This window comes from Rissa tridactyla, chromosome 1, assembly GCF_028500815.1.
Source record: "Rissa tridactyla isolate bRisTri1 chromosome 1, bRisTri1.patW.cur.20221130, whole genome shotgun sequence".
Taxonomy (NCBI): Eukaryota; Metazoa; Chordata; class Aves; order Charadriiformes; family Laridae; genus Rissa; species Rissa tridactyla.
Window position 1 is genome coordinate 19,458,349 of NC_071466.1, and position 17,223 is coordinate 19,475,571.

At 41.2% G+C, this 17,223-nt stretch overlaps 1 protein-coding gene across 2 annotated transcripts in view; it reads left to right on the forward strand.

Moving 5' to 3' along the window:
- Window positions 1-17,223, forward strand: part of GRIA4 (glutamate ionotropic receptor AMPA type subunit 4) — a 229,394-nt gene that overhangs the window by 186,468 nt on the left and 25,703 nt on the right. The window lies entirely within an intron of this gene.

The window sequence follows — 17,223 nt, forward strand, 5'->3', positions numbered from 1 at the left end:
TTGATCTTGGCTGCTAATTTCTGAATAAGAAGCTGCTTGTAACATCTTTTTTCAAATGTCATCACTTGGAGGCAATTAGTCCTTCATTAAAGCAACTTCATTAAAGTACTTTTTAGTAAAGCACCTTCTTATTTAGGAAAAAAAAAAGTTTGTGTTTCTAGCATTATGCATTTCAGTACTGCCTTCAAACTCGCCAGTATTTTCTTTACCATGGTATCAGACACATTCAGTCAAGGTCTTAATTCACAGGCAGAACATCATTTGCTCTTCACTCAAATTGTCAGGGAGACAGAAGTAAAGGTACTAGTTCTGTGTTAAAATTGGCAGTACTTACCATTATGTTGTCTTTAATGTTTAAGGCAAAGAAAAGTTGCCTTTTTTCCTCTGGTAGACTTGCCAATTTTCTTCAAACCAAAAGAGCAACTCGCAGATCGAGGGAGTGTGGCCTGTGGAGTCTTACAGCGATAGGGCGCATGCGGGCGGGAGAGAGGGAATGGCCCACGGAGCAACCAGCGCCCCACTTGTCAAATTTCACCCATGTGCTCATCATAAGGGATTACAACAGGCTCTGATGAAATAGATTCACAAAGGAAGCAAGTTGAAGGGAGGAGTTGCAAGTGCAGATGGGGCCATAGTTCTGTGCAGGAAATAACTAAGGAGGTACCTGTCCACATCCATGACTGCAGAGGAGACATCATTACCACTATGCAGATAGCTTGGCTCACTCTTAACTCACCAGTTTAACCTCAATAGCTTTAACTGTATTACACAGATGGGAATAGGAGTATCATCAGAATCATTTCCACCTGCAGCAAAAGAAGATTTGTATGTCTAAAGGAAAATCAGTGATTGAATATTAATTTTTGGTCCTTAACATTCAATATTTGAATGGATTTAAAAACCGACACTTTCTCTGATGAATAAAGTAGTATGAGAACATAAGGACATGAGAGAGGGAAAATAACAACAATAAAAATATAAAGAAAAACATGTCCAGACTCATGGGGCTGTTAAAGGTAGAAAGCAGCAGATAATAGGAGAGGCTGATGTATTACCTGGGTATATTTTCAAAGCCCTTATTTTTTATTTTATATATCTAATATATTCCTATCTCCTTCTCAGTGTTTCAGACAACCTAGAAGGTTGGTAGGCAGCACTGCAGTTTAGTGGAGATGTTTTCCCGTAGTAAAGAAATGCCCATTGCTGACACAGTCATGCTTTACCGTGCCAAAGCTAGGGCAAACTTTTTAGGAATCACTTTAGCTGCTGTAATATATATCCCAGCAGTGAGCTGTTTGCTCTAAGCATGCGTTATGGTGCTCTTCAGTCCCTCTCACTTTTTTCTGCGGAGTACCCCAACACCATCGACAAGAGACAGCCTGTTATAATGAGCACTAGTAGCCAGTGGAAGTTGGTTTGTGTCAAATTGGGGCTTATTTCAGGTTTGTTCAGTTGGCTAGATAAAAATATCTAGGAGTAATAGGGACAAGACATAAAGCAGTTAGAAGGAAGAGGGCCTAGTAAGATGGTTTAATAAGAACAGAGAGGAAGAGCACAACCACGGTTGTAAGCATCAAGTGTGAAATCCTGGTTCCGTCCCAGCTGAAGACCAAGCTGCTGTACGTTTCAGTGAGGCCACAGTTTGGTCTAACTGCGGGTCAGCAACTATCATTAGGGTGATGTGATCAAAAGCATTTAGTTTTTCACATCCTGCCTTCAAATGTGTTTTGAAAAGGGGAATAGGGGAAATCCTACCCAACATGAAACTTGGACCAAATTTTCTTTCAAGCTGTCTCGACTGGCTGTCCGCATCCATGCCTTTCCCGAGCCTGTTTTTCACATGTGCTAAGCTGCTTGTTCTCCTTCTGCACCCCATTCCCTCTCCAGCCCCAGTGACAAACCTTGGGCAACATGTCAGTGCTGCTTACCTATTAAAAACATTAAGCAACACACTTAATGTTCTGGACAAAAAGAAAGAACAAGCAATACCTCGTATTCGTACCACCTCTTCCATGTGTGTCTATAGACAGTAGTACTTACTGAAGAGGGGAAAAGCTTCCTACCCCTGTGCTTTTGAACAGAAAAGACTCAGCTGTAAATTTCAACTGCATGCTTCAGTATTTCCTGAATTGTTTGAAACTGTAGAACGTGCTGGTTCTGCTATTTTGACTGCATCCCACTCCCACGTGGTAGTGTTTCTGTTACTGATCAGATGACTTATGTAACTGCTGCCTGCACAGATAATTGCAAATATTGAACATGCAGTTTGAAATCCATGAAGGGCAGACTAGCTAAGCTCATTATATAAATTAGTCAAAAGACATAATTTGCTATGGGAGTTGTAAATTCTATATTTTATTTAATAATCATAATTTCCTATTTGAGTTATGTGTAGATCACAAATTACTTGATGTAGTTCACAAATAATTGCAAATAGCTTATAAATGTTAAACATTCACACTCTGGTTTTGGGCTGTTCAGGACTAGGGAAAAATATCAATTTTTTCAAATGAATTATTCATATCAAATTATACACTAAACTCTTTGAACACCTATTTCACTAGAGATATTATAGTGTTAATCCTCCTCCTACTTACGATGATTATAAATCAGGAGTTTTTCATTGGAAATGTAGTAACAGCTGCATACAATTGATGTGAGTGTATGGAGAGCCAGACCATATATTTTTACACATCTAACACTGACAGAAAGTTGGGTAATCTAAATTAGACTTCTTCCTGTAGGGTAAGACTAGCGATGGTTCCCTGCCATCACATCACTGGGCTCATGTTCATGACAGAGCACATACCCATCACTTCACTCATGCAGATGAAATCCACCTGTCAGAGTGATCCAGGGACTGGTCTCTCTGTTGCTCATGACCCTACACATGAGCAGGCTAGTGGATTTTAATTTGAGACTCTTCCTTACTGGGTTTCATGCTACACTCCTGCAGTGTTCAACCAGTACCTATTGGCTAATTGGAATGATTTATTCTCAGTGCTGGTGCAGTATTAGGATTCATGCATATCACTGGATGGAGGAGAATGGGAAATGCCTGATGTGTGTTTCTTTTATGCCTACCGGGCAGTACCACGTTACACATCATGTGTGTCTCCTTCCGTCCTTCCTTTACAGTGATATTCATTTCCATATAATGTTGTAAAGACTGACATATTTGAGAAGGAACATGGGATTGAGGGCAAAGGCTCTCATCACAACAAAGTTTGAGTTTCTCTCATGGCGCTACCCAGCTGTCTTTACTGTTCCCTCCTCCTACCACGGTAGGTATCCTTCCAAAACTACTGTGTAGTAATCAGTGTGAATTAATGCGTTTTTCTGTCCGAAGGTGGTGTTTTCAAAGGTGGTAAAGAGCGTGCTGCTTGTCTGCTTAGTAGGACCTGCCTTTGTAAATATGTTGTCATTAGAAGATGTTCTCGTGGCCAGACTTCTGGCCATTGTGGATCCCCCCCCGACTCGTCTGCCTTGCCACTTGCAGTAATCTGTGTTTCTAGAGGGCAACACCTGGAGATCTTGTACTATGCAAATCCTATGCCTTGCATGCCTCTGCTTTTCTCTTTTAGATATGTAGGCATCATAAACAAGTTTGAATAGTGATGAACATGAAAGAGTTCTCCACTCTTAGAGGTAATGAAAAAGAAAGTAGGGGCAAAGTTGTCTTAAAGGTACCCTAAAAGGTTTCTCTACTTTTTGTACCTTGAAGTTGTTTGATGCAAAGCTGAATGATAGGTTGAGCTAAAAAACGAGGAGTTGCCATCATTGTTTCTGTGACCCCATGCACCAGTACAGGTTGGGGGCTGACCTGCTGGAGAGCAGCTCAGCTGAAAGAGACCTGGGAGTCCTGGTGGACAACAGGATGATCATGAGCCAGCAATGTGCCCTTGTGATCAAGGAGGCCAATGGCATCCTGGGGTGCATCAAGAAGAGTGTGGCCAGCAGGTTGAGGGAGGTCATCCTCCCCCTCTACTCTGCCTTGGTGAGGCCACACCTGGAGTACTGTGTCCAGTTCTGGGCTCCCCGGTTCAAGAAGGACAGGGAACTGCTGGAGAGGGTGCAGCAGAGAGCCACCAAGATGATTAGGGGACTCGAACACCTCTCTTATGAAGAAAGGCTGAGGGATTTGGGTCTCTTCAGTCTGGAAAAAAGATGGCTGAGGGGGGATCTTATCAACACTTATAAATACTGAAAGGGTGGGTGTCAGGAGGATGGGGCCAGGCTCTTTTCAGTGGTGCCCAGGGACAGGACAAGAGGTAATGGGCACAAACTTGAGCATAGGAAGTTCCACCTAAACATGAGGAGGAACTTCTTTACTTTGAGGGTGGCAGAGCACTGGAACAGGCTGCCCAGAGAGGTGGTGGAGTCTCCGTCTCTGGAGACATTCAAAACCCGCCTGGACGCGTTCCTGTGCAACCTGCTCTGGGTGACCCTGCTCTGGCAGGGGGGTTGGACTAGATGATCTCCAGAGGTCCCTTCCAACCCTATGATTCTATGATTCTATGACTGTTTTAACTAAGGACGTTTGGATGTCCTGTCCTGCAGCTGACAGTATGCAGTGTGGACGCGTGAAACCTGCTCACATCATGAGTGTCTGGTGAGACACTTTGAGCCCAGCCAGATAAGTGTGGCAGGATTAGATCTAGACAAATAATAAAAAACTGTTGTGAACAGGTGTGTTGATGTATTTTAGAGACTGGTGATGTCTGTTCACCAACCTGATGAAATAAAGAGGTATATTAAGTTCCCACTATTGTAATTACAGCTGATGTTTATAGATATGAACCTAGGATTCTATATTTAATTATTCAAGTCTTTATTCTTTTTATATAGTAAAAACGTAACTGCACTTTGACTTTAGGAGGAATTGTTTATGGTCTGTGGAGGAAGGAGAAAAGGGCCATATGGTGATATCTGCTGGCTCTTTGCAGTGTGACAGCTGGTGACGTGAACTGACTCTTTACACCGGCCAGGTCTTTATCCATTCTTTACTGTGTTTGTATTAACATGAGGTAGGAAATGCATCAGTGAAGCAGGTGATGCGGATGTAATTTTCTGAGTATTCTAGCAACTTGTGTGAAGTGCAAAGTACAACGTACGTGAAGCTATTGATTTTAGTTTCCATTCCTTGCAAGGGAGGAGTGCCCTGGAGAATGCTTGAAGTGCAAAAGGCATCCAACGGTACCCTGTCAACATCTTACAGATTCTCCTGTTTTATATAATTGTGCAATACCTGAAAGAGATTTACCATAGAAGTGAGGGATCTGTGGTGGAGGTAACCTTTTCTTGACAAAACCTGTGAGTTTGTGTGAATAAGGTAAAGATCTATTATGAAGGAATTCTTTCTGTGCATGGTCTTTATAAACTACTATCTTGATCTCAGTGACTTCAGCTAGTCCTTGTTTTCCCAAGGTAGATCTCTAAAATAGCCATTCTTTCATTGCTTTATTTCAATGTGGTACGATGGCTGACAATATTGCCTTTGTTTTTCAAGGATTTATCCAGTGTGGTCCCTTCGTTAGAATTTTATTGTTGAAGGAAAGCTTATTTTGGTAATGCATGTACGTCAATACAAAATATTGGCAGATGGATGGGATATTCCCTATTATTTAATTTTTTTTGTCGCATTTTTCACTGACCTGAAACAAGTTTGGGAAAATAAGGGTAAATCTTATAGCATAATTTCTTCCGATGGGACCATTAAACTTTTTATTAAGTTCTGTCCTTGATGTTTTTGGAGACCAGAATATAAGGAGCTTATCGTGGAAGGAATTCCCAGATCGTCTTTCATTGTCAAAGCTGTTTATTGTGAACTTAATACATTATGCTGAGATATACCTCAGTTCTCTTTTTACCCTGTTTTTGTAGATCAGTGAATTGACAATTAACATCAAGCTCCATGGGAAAAGAATCGTAATTGGTACACAGTCACCTATAAGGATAGATAAAAAATTTTTCATCAAAACTTCTTGCATTCTCTGGTTTCTTATGATATTTATAAAATTGGATTAGTGCGTACAAAAAAAGTCTGTGATATTCACAGATTCCCTTGGAGTAAGAGCAAAACTAGGAAAGAATGTTTGAGCTGACCAACCAAATTACTTACAGAGTCAAAATTTGCTTACTATAGAGAAGTTCTTTCACTAGTGTTTTTCAAAGGTTTCGTGCTGCAGAAGTCCATGAATCTTCACAAAAATAGAATTTTGCCATGAGTGAAGCTTCCTTGTGCAAATTGTGTTGTATCATAAAGTAAGCATTTCCCTGGACCACTCTTCAGTGCTCCCTATGTCTTCAGTTTTCAAAGAACTTCCTAGATTTTTATTTTTTGAACCGATATCTTTGATGTAGCTATTCTAACATGTGGTCTTTCTGTGCATCTGGGCGGCATTGTTTACTCAATGGTGTGTTCCTGTTTCTAGAAAGGCAAAGAAATAGGCAAAGTTAATGTACACTTGGGTCAGCATGGCGAGGTCCATGCCCTACGTGCTTTTGAGCGTTCTGGCAATTCAGAGACAAGAATGGGTATTTCCTCTGGTGGCTAGCTGTCCTCCAGCTGGCAACACTGGCATCCAAAGACCTCCCCAGATCATTCTAAAGATAAGTGACCTTCACAGTGAGGGGAGATGCAGAGGAAGCAGGTCCGATTTTTTTTTTTCACATTTCTCTTTTCCTGCCAGAATGCTTGGTCTTGCCCATAATCAGTGAGTTATCCATAGAGGCAATAATTGCAGCAAAGCACTGAAGGAGCTAGAAATTGATGTTATGTGTGTTTGATGTAGAGAAGATACAGAGACAACTGGTGAATAATGGAAGTTTGAGGATAAAAAACGAGTGTTGTGACATTACTGAGATGGACCTCTATTGTTTTAAAGCAAGGGGCGGCAGAGAAAGCACAAATCTCTGCGTAGTTATGGGATGGTCTGTTGGTATTTACAAGAACAGGATTTTAGTCAGGAGTTTCCCGTACCAGGATTTTACAAGGTCATTTATTTCTGTGATACAAAATGTTTTGTAAACTAGAATGTGATCTATAACATTTTATGCGTATTGTAAACATTATCCTGTTTGACTGATGATGTAGATCATACTGTATGACTTTGCATAATATTCTTCCCTTCACTTTAGGTATAACAGGGCTTGAATTACCACCCCATTACCCATTCAGTGTCAGAGCTTATAGCCTGGACTTTTCTCAAGCAGGTCAGATCCTTCAGGGCTTGTTGGGTTTTCTGTCAACTAAAAATAACATTTACTAGGTAAAAAGGCAGAGAGTGGGCCACTGCTTAGCAAGGAATATAAAAGTCAGGGGTCAAAAGATCAGTGAAGAGAGAGCCTGGTAATAATGTTAGCAAGTTGTTCTTTAAGCTGAGCCTGGGAGACGTACTTAGTTTCAGTTACCTGGATTATTTCTGTCTAAAAACAGAATGTCTGTTTTAGAAGTAAAACTAGAGCACCGAGAACAGAGATCAGATCAGATCCCAGTTTATTCTGTTTCACAGTGATGCCTATTGGATTAAATTTCTCATTTTTCATCAAGATAAGTGTCTTCCCCATATGAAAAGAGTGCTATAAAAAAAGAGGAAAATTTGATGATGGCTAATGAGATCCAGTGCAAGATGTATGAACAAATGTATTTAAGCAAAATCTACTTGGAGCAGTTTTGCCCTTTCTTGCAATTTTTACATATAGGGGCAGGAAATTGTAATGATCCTGATTTAAGTCACCAAATTGCAGTGAAGAACATTGTTATTGGCAAAGTTTCTGATACTTGTATTTTTAGAAGAAAACAATTCATTAGTGACCACGATGCTGCACTCACTGAATTTTCTTTGTCCTGGGGAAAAAAAAAAAAAGAAAAGCAAGCATCATTATATCTTTCAAGTACTTCAAAGAGCCATCTCTGATCTACCTTGCCCCATAGAGCCTATTTCTTCATTGCCGCTTGCAGGAAGTTTTCACCCTCAGACTTCAGGGGGGGGATTCATAATTGAACAAAGTTCTCTGTGCTCTGAAGGAGAGAGCAAAAGTCACAGGAGTTTGTTCTGTTGCAATTTGGGTTTTCCTACACTACAAATGACATTAGAAGCCACTGACAGAAGGCAAAGCTCTTCCAAGAAGCCCAGCTCCCATTTTGGTCGCATCTCTCTGCTAGTGTCATCCTACTCCGACTCCAGGAAAGATCACAGGATTTTAGTGAGAACAGTTGTGAAACGAGGTGGTTCTCAGCAGGAGTGAAAGGACAGAGCATGGAAACAGCAATAAAATATGGCCTAGAAAGGTAATTTTTTATCTAAACATTGCAATGGCACTAGGTATTTTTAAATTAGCAGTATAATCAGTATAAAAGGTGAAACTACCATTCTGTCTCTTCGGATTTAGCATTGGCCTAACAGCACAATGAGCCTTTTTTTTTCTTTATTTTCTTTTTTACAGGATATTTATACAAGAGCTTTGTCCTTTTGGTATTTAGTGTTTACTAAAGGTGAAATTTCTGTTGTGTCATATAGAAGCATCGTTTGAACCAGTCCATGGTAGTCAGCAGCAGCACAAGTTTTATAACAGGCTTATTTTCTACAATCAGAAAGAAATCAAGGCATCAAAACCAATCATCACAGTTCTTTTTTTGTTTTTCTGCTTCAGAAATATTTGAATGCAAATAGAGTAGGAGCTTCACAATATGAAATCTGTTCAAATGAAATTTGTCAGGCTGTTTACTTCTCCATCAGGTAAAAAGGGGCATATTTTTAAGTATAACCAATGCACTTCCCTAAATCTATCAGTGAAGACCAGAATCTCACAAAAACCTGATAGCATTGCTATGCACACATCTTACTGACTTTCTGGAGTTTGCCAAGGTTTGATAAGCAGTAATCCTCAGAGTATGCCAGCGGGATACAAAAGGGCTATCATTGTTTCCAGATCTATAGATCCTCCGAGGAACAAACTCTGCTTCTTGGCACTTCAGAAATAATTTCTTCTGCCCTTTTCCCTGCCATTTCTCCAATCCCTCGTAAAGCAGCTCAGCAGAGGGCAAGATGCAGCCCATTATATTTTAACAATGCAGCTCGTTATTATTTCTCTCTTCTCTTTTCGTTACAACTCTCTGGCTGTTTAGGTGTCAATTCCCAGGAAACTGCCAGGCTTCAGAATATGTACTTATTAAGGTCACAAGCCAGCTACCCTTTGAAGTTGATGGTACAGTTCCCGCCAAGTAAAAGGCCTATCCCACTAAGATAATAATTGTCCAGGTAAATTGTAGGTAGACTAAAGCAAGGGAGCAGGCCACTGAAAGGCATCTCAGCAGCTTGTAACAATAGCTCTCTGTGGAACTGACATTTGGGGAACAAATAGCACCTGAATAACAGTTGGCGATTAATCTGTGTGATAGTTGCAAAACTGCACACGTCCAATTGACAGTATATACTAGATGGACTCCCGAGAGACAGTAAATGTCCATTTAGTCTTTATGCAGCCTTGGGTCTTGTGAGAAATCCCAAACCAAAAGTAGGAAAAAAAGTTTATTTTCTCTCTTGTGGAGTTTCTTTGAGCTGAGAACTGTATGTCAGACCAGCACGCTGTGCGACAGAGTAGGCATTATGGAGGAAGTGAACATCCTAGAACGAAAGGTGAAAATGTTAACAATAAAAAAAAGCACAAAACAAGATTCAGGAAACCTGGGACTGACACGCAGCTCCAGCTCCAGCTCCAGCTCCCTGGGCAGTTTTAATATAGCTTTTAAGCTACTGCGTACCTTGGCATGACATTCCAAAATGCAGCTATTGCCCCACGTCAGCAAGATATTCCCAAGGTGCTCAGGTTCCAGATAAAAATGGCCGTATGTGCATCTTGCTGAGCAACACAAGTTTAAAAGATTGTGTGAAAAAATGGTGACTTGTGGTTGATCAGTAGTTATTTCTCTGAACAGGTCTGCCTTGTGTGTTGTAGGAAGTAGGGTCAAAAGCACTGCTCTTAGCTACCTCAGCTAGAAGCCTTACTCCCATTTTCTGTCTTCCTTACCCTGCTTCCCATTCCAATTAAGTCACTGAGTAAGAGCTTAAATCAAAGCTGAGGAAGGATTTAGCTCCTATTTAACTATCTTTTAGCAATCTTTTAGCAAATCACATGATGCTGAACAATGCTGTATGCTCTTCTGTTGAGTGAGACTCTCTTTTAACAGGTTTTGGCAGGATTGGCAGTTTTCTGTAGTCAGAGTGAACTTTTTTAAAAACGGAAAGTGAACTGGGCGAAAGTGGTCCAAACCTGACCTGATAGAGACCTGTTTTATAGTTACACAGCAGTTATTTCTTTCTACTCTAAAAGAACACACGAGAAGAATAATCTGCCTCCAGAACGCAGAGAAAACAGCTTTTTTTTTTCCTTCCTCCCTCTCCCACCACCACACGTGGCCAGGAATAGCATCTGTGTGCAGGAAGATCCAGACCCCTTGCATCTTCTGTTACTAGCAGCAGGGATGACCGAGGCCTGCAGGTGAGGGCAGCCCCAACATCTGGCAGCTCATCTGTTACCTCCAGAATAGACTTCGTCTATACATAATTACACATTAGGCTCTTTCCGATATATTGCTTATATGGTTCCATCTAGCGCAGCCGAAGTTTGCAACAGTGGTTGTCATAAGAGAGGCTTTTACATTTAGAATGAGACCTTTGGCTTCCTTGATACGGATGCAGGCACCTGTTTTTGCACACAGCCATGTGGAAATTCTTTTTATAGCATTTTATGCTGTGTCATTTTTGTGGTTCAGATCTATTTTGGATCTTAGAATTCTGAGTCAATAGAAAAATTATCAGACCTGGTTGGAAATCTGCAAGTTATTTCCTACAGAACGTCTCAACTTTTTCTAAATAAGTCAAATCACCCAAATTTCAGTCTAAATGCAAACATTACTAGGCAATTTTTCAGATTTTTACATTTTCAGTTTTTGATTTGAAGGTTTCCAGAAAAGCTCTTTACTGGTTGCAACACAAACCAGTAAGAGCCGGGATGTAGGCTGATGCTCATTTCTTTATTCGTTTTAAAATTAAAGAGTTTATGTCTTTCTGTGTGTAAAGCTGTGGGACCAGCCTACATTTAGACACTCTGTGCTTTCCAAGATCCATTGTCTCAGGTTTTATTCAGCATATGTTACTATTTTAATTATATTCTAACATCGCCTGCCAATGATTTTTTTTTCCTTTAAATCCACATGAACGCTTGACAGTTGGTTCTGGTTGTGCAAAACTCAGGTTATGAAAGTGTAGTTGAAAGGGAACAGAAAGTCATCGCAGTTTCTTGAGGATTTAGGAGTTGTTTCTATCACAGTTAAATAAGCAGGCTGCTACTTTTGGCATCACTTTTTAGATAGTGGGCAATTATCCAAGGCAGTTCCAATTAGAGTGCTTTTAGTTCATCCAATTTGTAGACTAGAAGAGAAGATATTGTGGCATCAAATCAAATAATTGCAAACATTCAGACCACATCTAGAATACTGCATCCTTTTTTGGCCTCCTAATTCAAGAAAAACATCAATAAATCGAAACAATTTCAGTGGAAGGTGATCAAGCTGAAGCTGGAGCTGGAGCACCTACCCTGTGAGGAGAGGCTGAGAGAGCTGGGCTTGTTCAGCCTGGAGCAGAGATGGCTTTGGGGGGGACCTAACAGCAGCCCACAGTGCCTATGGGAAAGTCTTCGAGAAGATGGAGTGAGGCTCTTCACAGAAGTGCAGGACAGGAAGGTAAGAGACAGTGAGCATAAATTTAAACAGGAGAAGTTAAGGCTGGAGGTAATGAGGAACTTTTTCCCCTGATTGCCTGAGGACAGTCTGACAGTGACAGTGGTTGCCCAGAGAGTTTGTGCAGTCTCCATCCTTGGAGGTTTTCAAACCGACTCTGTATGAAGCCTTGAGCAGCTTGGTCTGACCTCAGAGCTCACCCTTGTGTTAGTAGGAGGTTGCACCAGACACCTCCTGAGGTGCCTTCCGTGCTGCACTATGCTATGGTCCTTTTTTGACCATTATGGATGTGAAAGGGACCTCTTCAGCCATCACATTTAATCTCCTGGAACTACAGGAGTATTTGGAAAGTTGTAAGAGTTCATGGAGAGGAATGTTTAAGTTTTCTGTGTAGTAGAAGGTCTTCTCCCCAGCTTGCACAAAAGCTGGTTTTGACCTTCGGTTATGATTTCTGGGAATTAAAAGTCAGTCAGATTGTTCTCATCTAAATCCTGTTCTCATGCTGGAAAAGCAAAAGGAGTGACAGTATCTGAACTCAGTGAAATAACTGTCAGTGCTTTGTATCTCTGCTTTGCCAGGGCAAAGGGAGCCCTTAACTTCCCAAGCAGCCTTATGTAGCTGGTGAGTGACTGACAGCATGGACCGCTGTGGAACCCCTAGGAGTGGAGTCAAAAGGTGGAAGCATTTTTTTTACAGGATTGAGACGACTCAGGTTAGCTGCCCCTCACTTTTGGCAGCGTGTGCAGAAAAATGAGGAGTATCTCATGGTTAAAGACTGAGTCGAGGGAATGTGCACAGAAGTTAAAGCTTAGTTATCTCTAGGAGGTGATTTCCATTGGATAGGCCAGAAGGATAAATTCTCTATGAACACTTTCCTGACAAGGCCCAAAGTTTTCTGAGCAGCAATGAAGTGTGGTTAACTGAAGCATGAGGCTGGAAGTCATGTTGTGCTGATAAGCTTAATTATGATCCTGCTTTGATTGCCTGGGGGTCTTGGAGGAGGTCACTTCACCTTCTGGCTTCAGTTTCACCTTTGCAAATTGAGGGTAATGACAATTGCCCATCAACCTCAGAGGGACAGTGAAGACTAATAGCGTAGGTTTTATTGTGCTGTGAATATTTAAAGTCCATTCCTACTTCACATGTTTGTATGATTATTTCAAATCCATAGAGGTGTGTGCCTCAGAACAAACCCCATGGTAGATTTCTCAGTGTCTTTGAGCAAAGAAACTGGTTTGGAGTTCAAACAATAGGGAAAATGTAACTTTAGGGAAACAGCATGTAACAGCATGTAACGACAGGGAAAATGTTTCTTAAACAGTCTGTGGTCTATGACCACATGTTGTTCTCTCTTCCCTTTAGAAAGCAATAGCAGAAATCTCCATCACCAGTGGAGCCTACTCCCTCCAGCTTTTTTATTAAAAGTGGCATGTGTTCAGGACAACAGCAATTACATTAGTTGGATCTCCATATCCACTGCAGAGGTCTATTAGTAATTTCCATTCCTTCTTTTCTCTGTACCCTCTCTGGTTGTGTTTGAAGCATTACAAGCATGAGTATTACTGTATTGAGGTGACGGTGCTTGGTCTGACTGGTATGAGTGCTGGTGCATTTGCAGTTGCCGCTGGGTACATGGCTCTACCCATGGTGGCAACATTATATAGCTGGTTGCCAGAGGGATTGCACTGCCCTTATCTGATAATTTCACCTGATCTTGGACTGATGTTCAGCTGGCTTCAGGGCATTTTAATTATCAGCACACTGGCTATTGGACCGACCATCTCGTCTGATTGCTGGCACCATTTATGTTTGTCTCAGCCTATCAGATCTTCCTCATTAACTTCTGCGATACTATTCAGACAGAAAGTCCTAGGAACTCTTCCAGCTAATCCCCATTTTGGCTGCTGACCAAATAAGGCTTTATATGACACAAACGTAATTGCTTCATTTGTATGGTATTGATCTGCCATTAGGCAAAACACAAGCCAGCATTTCACTAAGGCTCGAGTTGTGCAGTATTATGTATTGCTTGCATTGCAGTTGCAGCTGGAGTTCCCACCTGGGGAATGGACCCGTTTTTTCTTTTTTCTGCTTCTAATTAAAATGATGAATTTCAAAGTGTTTGCATTATAATTAGACCAAAGCTTAAGAAACCGTCTCTTAGTGGGGATCTTTCCATTTATTGCCTTCCTCCTAATACTTCTTTATGAAAAACAACAGTATGGAGTCACAAAGAAGCATGCATAGATACAGAAATCTCTCATACCTCTTCTCAGTTTAAGCTTAGATCTGATGGCAGTGTGTCAGCCATGCAGATCTGAGGAATCAGTGGCCTGTTTCTGGCAACAGTAAAAATCAAGCATCCATGCTGATTTTGCAGTGTTATCAATGGCTTTTGACATAGTGGCCATGTTACTTTAATGCCTTTGTGGACACTGATGTCCGTGAATGAATTTCCTCAGAAGCAAACCGCAGTTTTGCCCTATAGCTTTCCCATGTGGAGTTACTTTCCTTGCTAGGAAAAAACTGATGGGTGAGCAGACTGTTTGTATCACAGCACTTCTGGTACCCTACAGTGTTTGGCTTTGCAGTCGTTTCATGCTTCATTCTCATTAAGGTGAAACTGGGACTTGGTGGCTGAAAAGTCTAACCAAACAGGAGAATGCTTGGTGCTCATCGGAAACAGCAGCTAAAATAGTGGGCTTGGTTTCTAAAATAAAAATATGGAAATTCAATTGAATCTGGCTACTCCTCAAATGCCTGAGAACAGTAACAGCAGTAAGTTCACCTTTTTCCAGTTGCAGCTGCTGAGAAGATGGCAGGAGGTTTTTTTCTTCCACTGTGGCTCTTGCCACAGATACCTATGTCTCTGTCACCCTGAGGGTGGCTAAATGCGACTAATTTTGTATGACTCTTCTCTGAGGGCATCTCAGAAAGGTTAGCTCGGACAGAGGACTTCTATCACCTTTTATGGAGCACCTTAAACTGACAGTGAGGTAGCTTGTGAAAAAGGCACGCACAGATGCTGAGCTGAGCATCTTCACTTGTACAAGTCACTCCATTGTGGCTCCTCATGTGATTTTACCATTTCTTAGTCTTAAAATGACATCTTAAACTAATCAGTTGCTGTTACGAGGTCTTGCTGCTTGCACGTAAGAAAATGCAGCAACATACTATAAGGAGCAGAATAACAGGAGAAGACCATGTCAATATAGTTCCTTTTATCCATATTACCACTATATGTTCATAAAGGGTGAGATTCAGCCTGGCATAAATGAAAAATTGGAGAAGCCTGATAGTGCAATCTCTTCAAACATTTCCAAATTTGAACCAGTGTCCAAAAATGCCAGATACCTTCAATACTGCATTAAGAAAGATCTTGGGTTTATTATATTAGCTGCCCTGCTACCCAATGAATAGAACATACATTTATATAGCACACTGAGACATGGGGATGGTTAGGAACCAGAAAACCTAATTTTTGCAGTGAGCCCAACAGGATATTTTACTTTCTGTGATTTGTCAGTAAGAGTCCTGACCGTTTTTGGAGGTCATAGTAACATTTCTTCTGGGGATAGGTGATTCAGCCTAGGGCTGGGTCTTCCTGTGGATGAAAGCTGTGAAATGCTCAGTCCAAGGCACAATATTCCTGCCACTGCTGGGGCGTGTTGAATGGAGTGAAAAATTAGAAGCTGCTGAAACAGCTGCCACCTGCTTTGTGCTGGAAGATTTTGATGTAGGAAACTCTTCCTCTGTGTAGGGTGGCCATAGTCCGTGATCTTAATAGACTGTCTGGTAAGCCATCACTCATATCAAACAGATTGAGATGGTTATAAAGAAGGAACAACTTTTTAAGTTATAGGGGACCACACACTATTTCTATTCAATAAGCACTGAATTGCATCCAAAAGAGATAGGTTTTTCCTGGCCTCATTCTGTATGAAAATAATCACTCCATGGCATTCAGAAGCATAAACTTCAAATGCCTTACAAATATGGCTAAGATATTAGGTAAAAGAAAGTTTAAATCTACTGGCCAACTTCAGTAATCATGAATAATGTTTTCAATCCTGTTAAAATCAAGTCAACCATTCGAAAAACAAATAGATCATTTGTGCAGACAGTAAACTGCAGTGCTTGGCTTTTTCTTGTGGATGGGGTGACGTAAGGAATCTCAACGACGTGTGCCTGGATAACGTAACATAATGTCACTTAGGGAACCTGCACTAATGCAGCCTAAGTGGGAGAGGGAAAGCGTGAGACCTGGTAGAGCTTCACCACGGTGGCCCCCACTACAAGCCATTACTCCCTGTCTTTCAGCAGCACCAATCCAACGCTGATGGAACCTCTGCCTGGCACTGAACCATGTCCTGTGCCCCGCCACGAAACCCCTGCCTGGCTCTGCCAATAATAGCATTTTTATTCTCAGCTGGGGGCCCCTAAATTTAGGAGTTACTGTAGAGACAGGTGAAACAGCATCAAAACACCCTGCTGTGGCAAAACCATGAGTCGAGGGCTGCTTCACCTTAAGGTGCAAAAAGGCAAAAAGCTTTCTGCCAGCCGCGCCAGAAAGCATTAAGTATTTGGGGGGCGTGTATTTAAAAATGCTCATTTCACACATTTCAAATTTTAAGATATTATTGTAAGTGCTTTCAGCAATATCAAACGTATAAAAACTGTGAAGGGCTCAGGATTCCTAATGTTTCTGAGGTGAGAGAGGCAGTTGGCAGTGGGCTAAGGTTATCCTCAGAGCAATTCCTGCAGGGTGGAGCGGTGTTACACTGGTGCTCAGACACTTTTGAAAAATCCCACTCAAGCCTTTAAAACATGTATTTGGAGTTGACGGTGTTGGACGGCGGCAGCCTATTCACATAATCCTGCTTATGCTGCAACCAGCAAGAAAAATTGTGCTTTGAAAAGGGGTACTGCTCAATAAGCACAGGATTAGGTAGTCATTAGCAAAAATTAAAACAGCTCAGAGTTGAGAGAAACAGGTGTTTCTGCTTCTACTAAAGACTATATGCTGAACCAATATGAACAGTTACTCTAGGGACAATTTTATGTGTTTTTTATTTACAGCAAAGCCTTGTATAAAGCAGAGAAACAAGCAGAGTTCCCTTCCCAGGTCAACTGCTGCTGTTTTTACATAAGCAAAATATATATTTAATTGCTTGTGCCAAGAAGTGTTTGCATACTGTAATTGGAATATCTTGCTGCAAAACAGCTTTCAGTTTATATAAATATTTTAAACTACAGTCATCAGACCTCTAGCTGGTGTAAATTGTCAGAACTTCTTTGAATTCAAAGTAGCTATGGCAATTTTTAGCAGCAGTGGGTCTCCCATTAATTGGAACTCCAGCTGATCCTCAAGGTGTCAGTTTGGCTCATATTTGTTTACAAAGCTCAGTTCAAGTAACTAAGCTGCATACTTAGGATATACATAGAAGCTGTAAATACTTGGTGTCCCTGGAAATTAACCA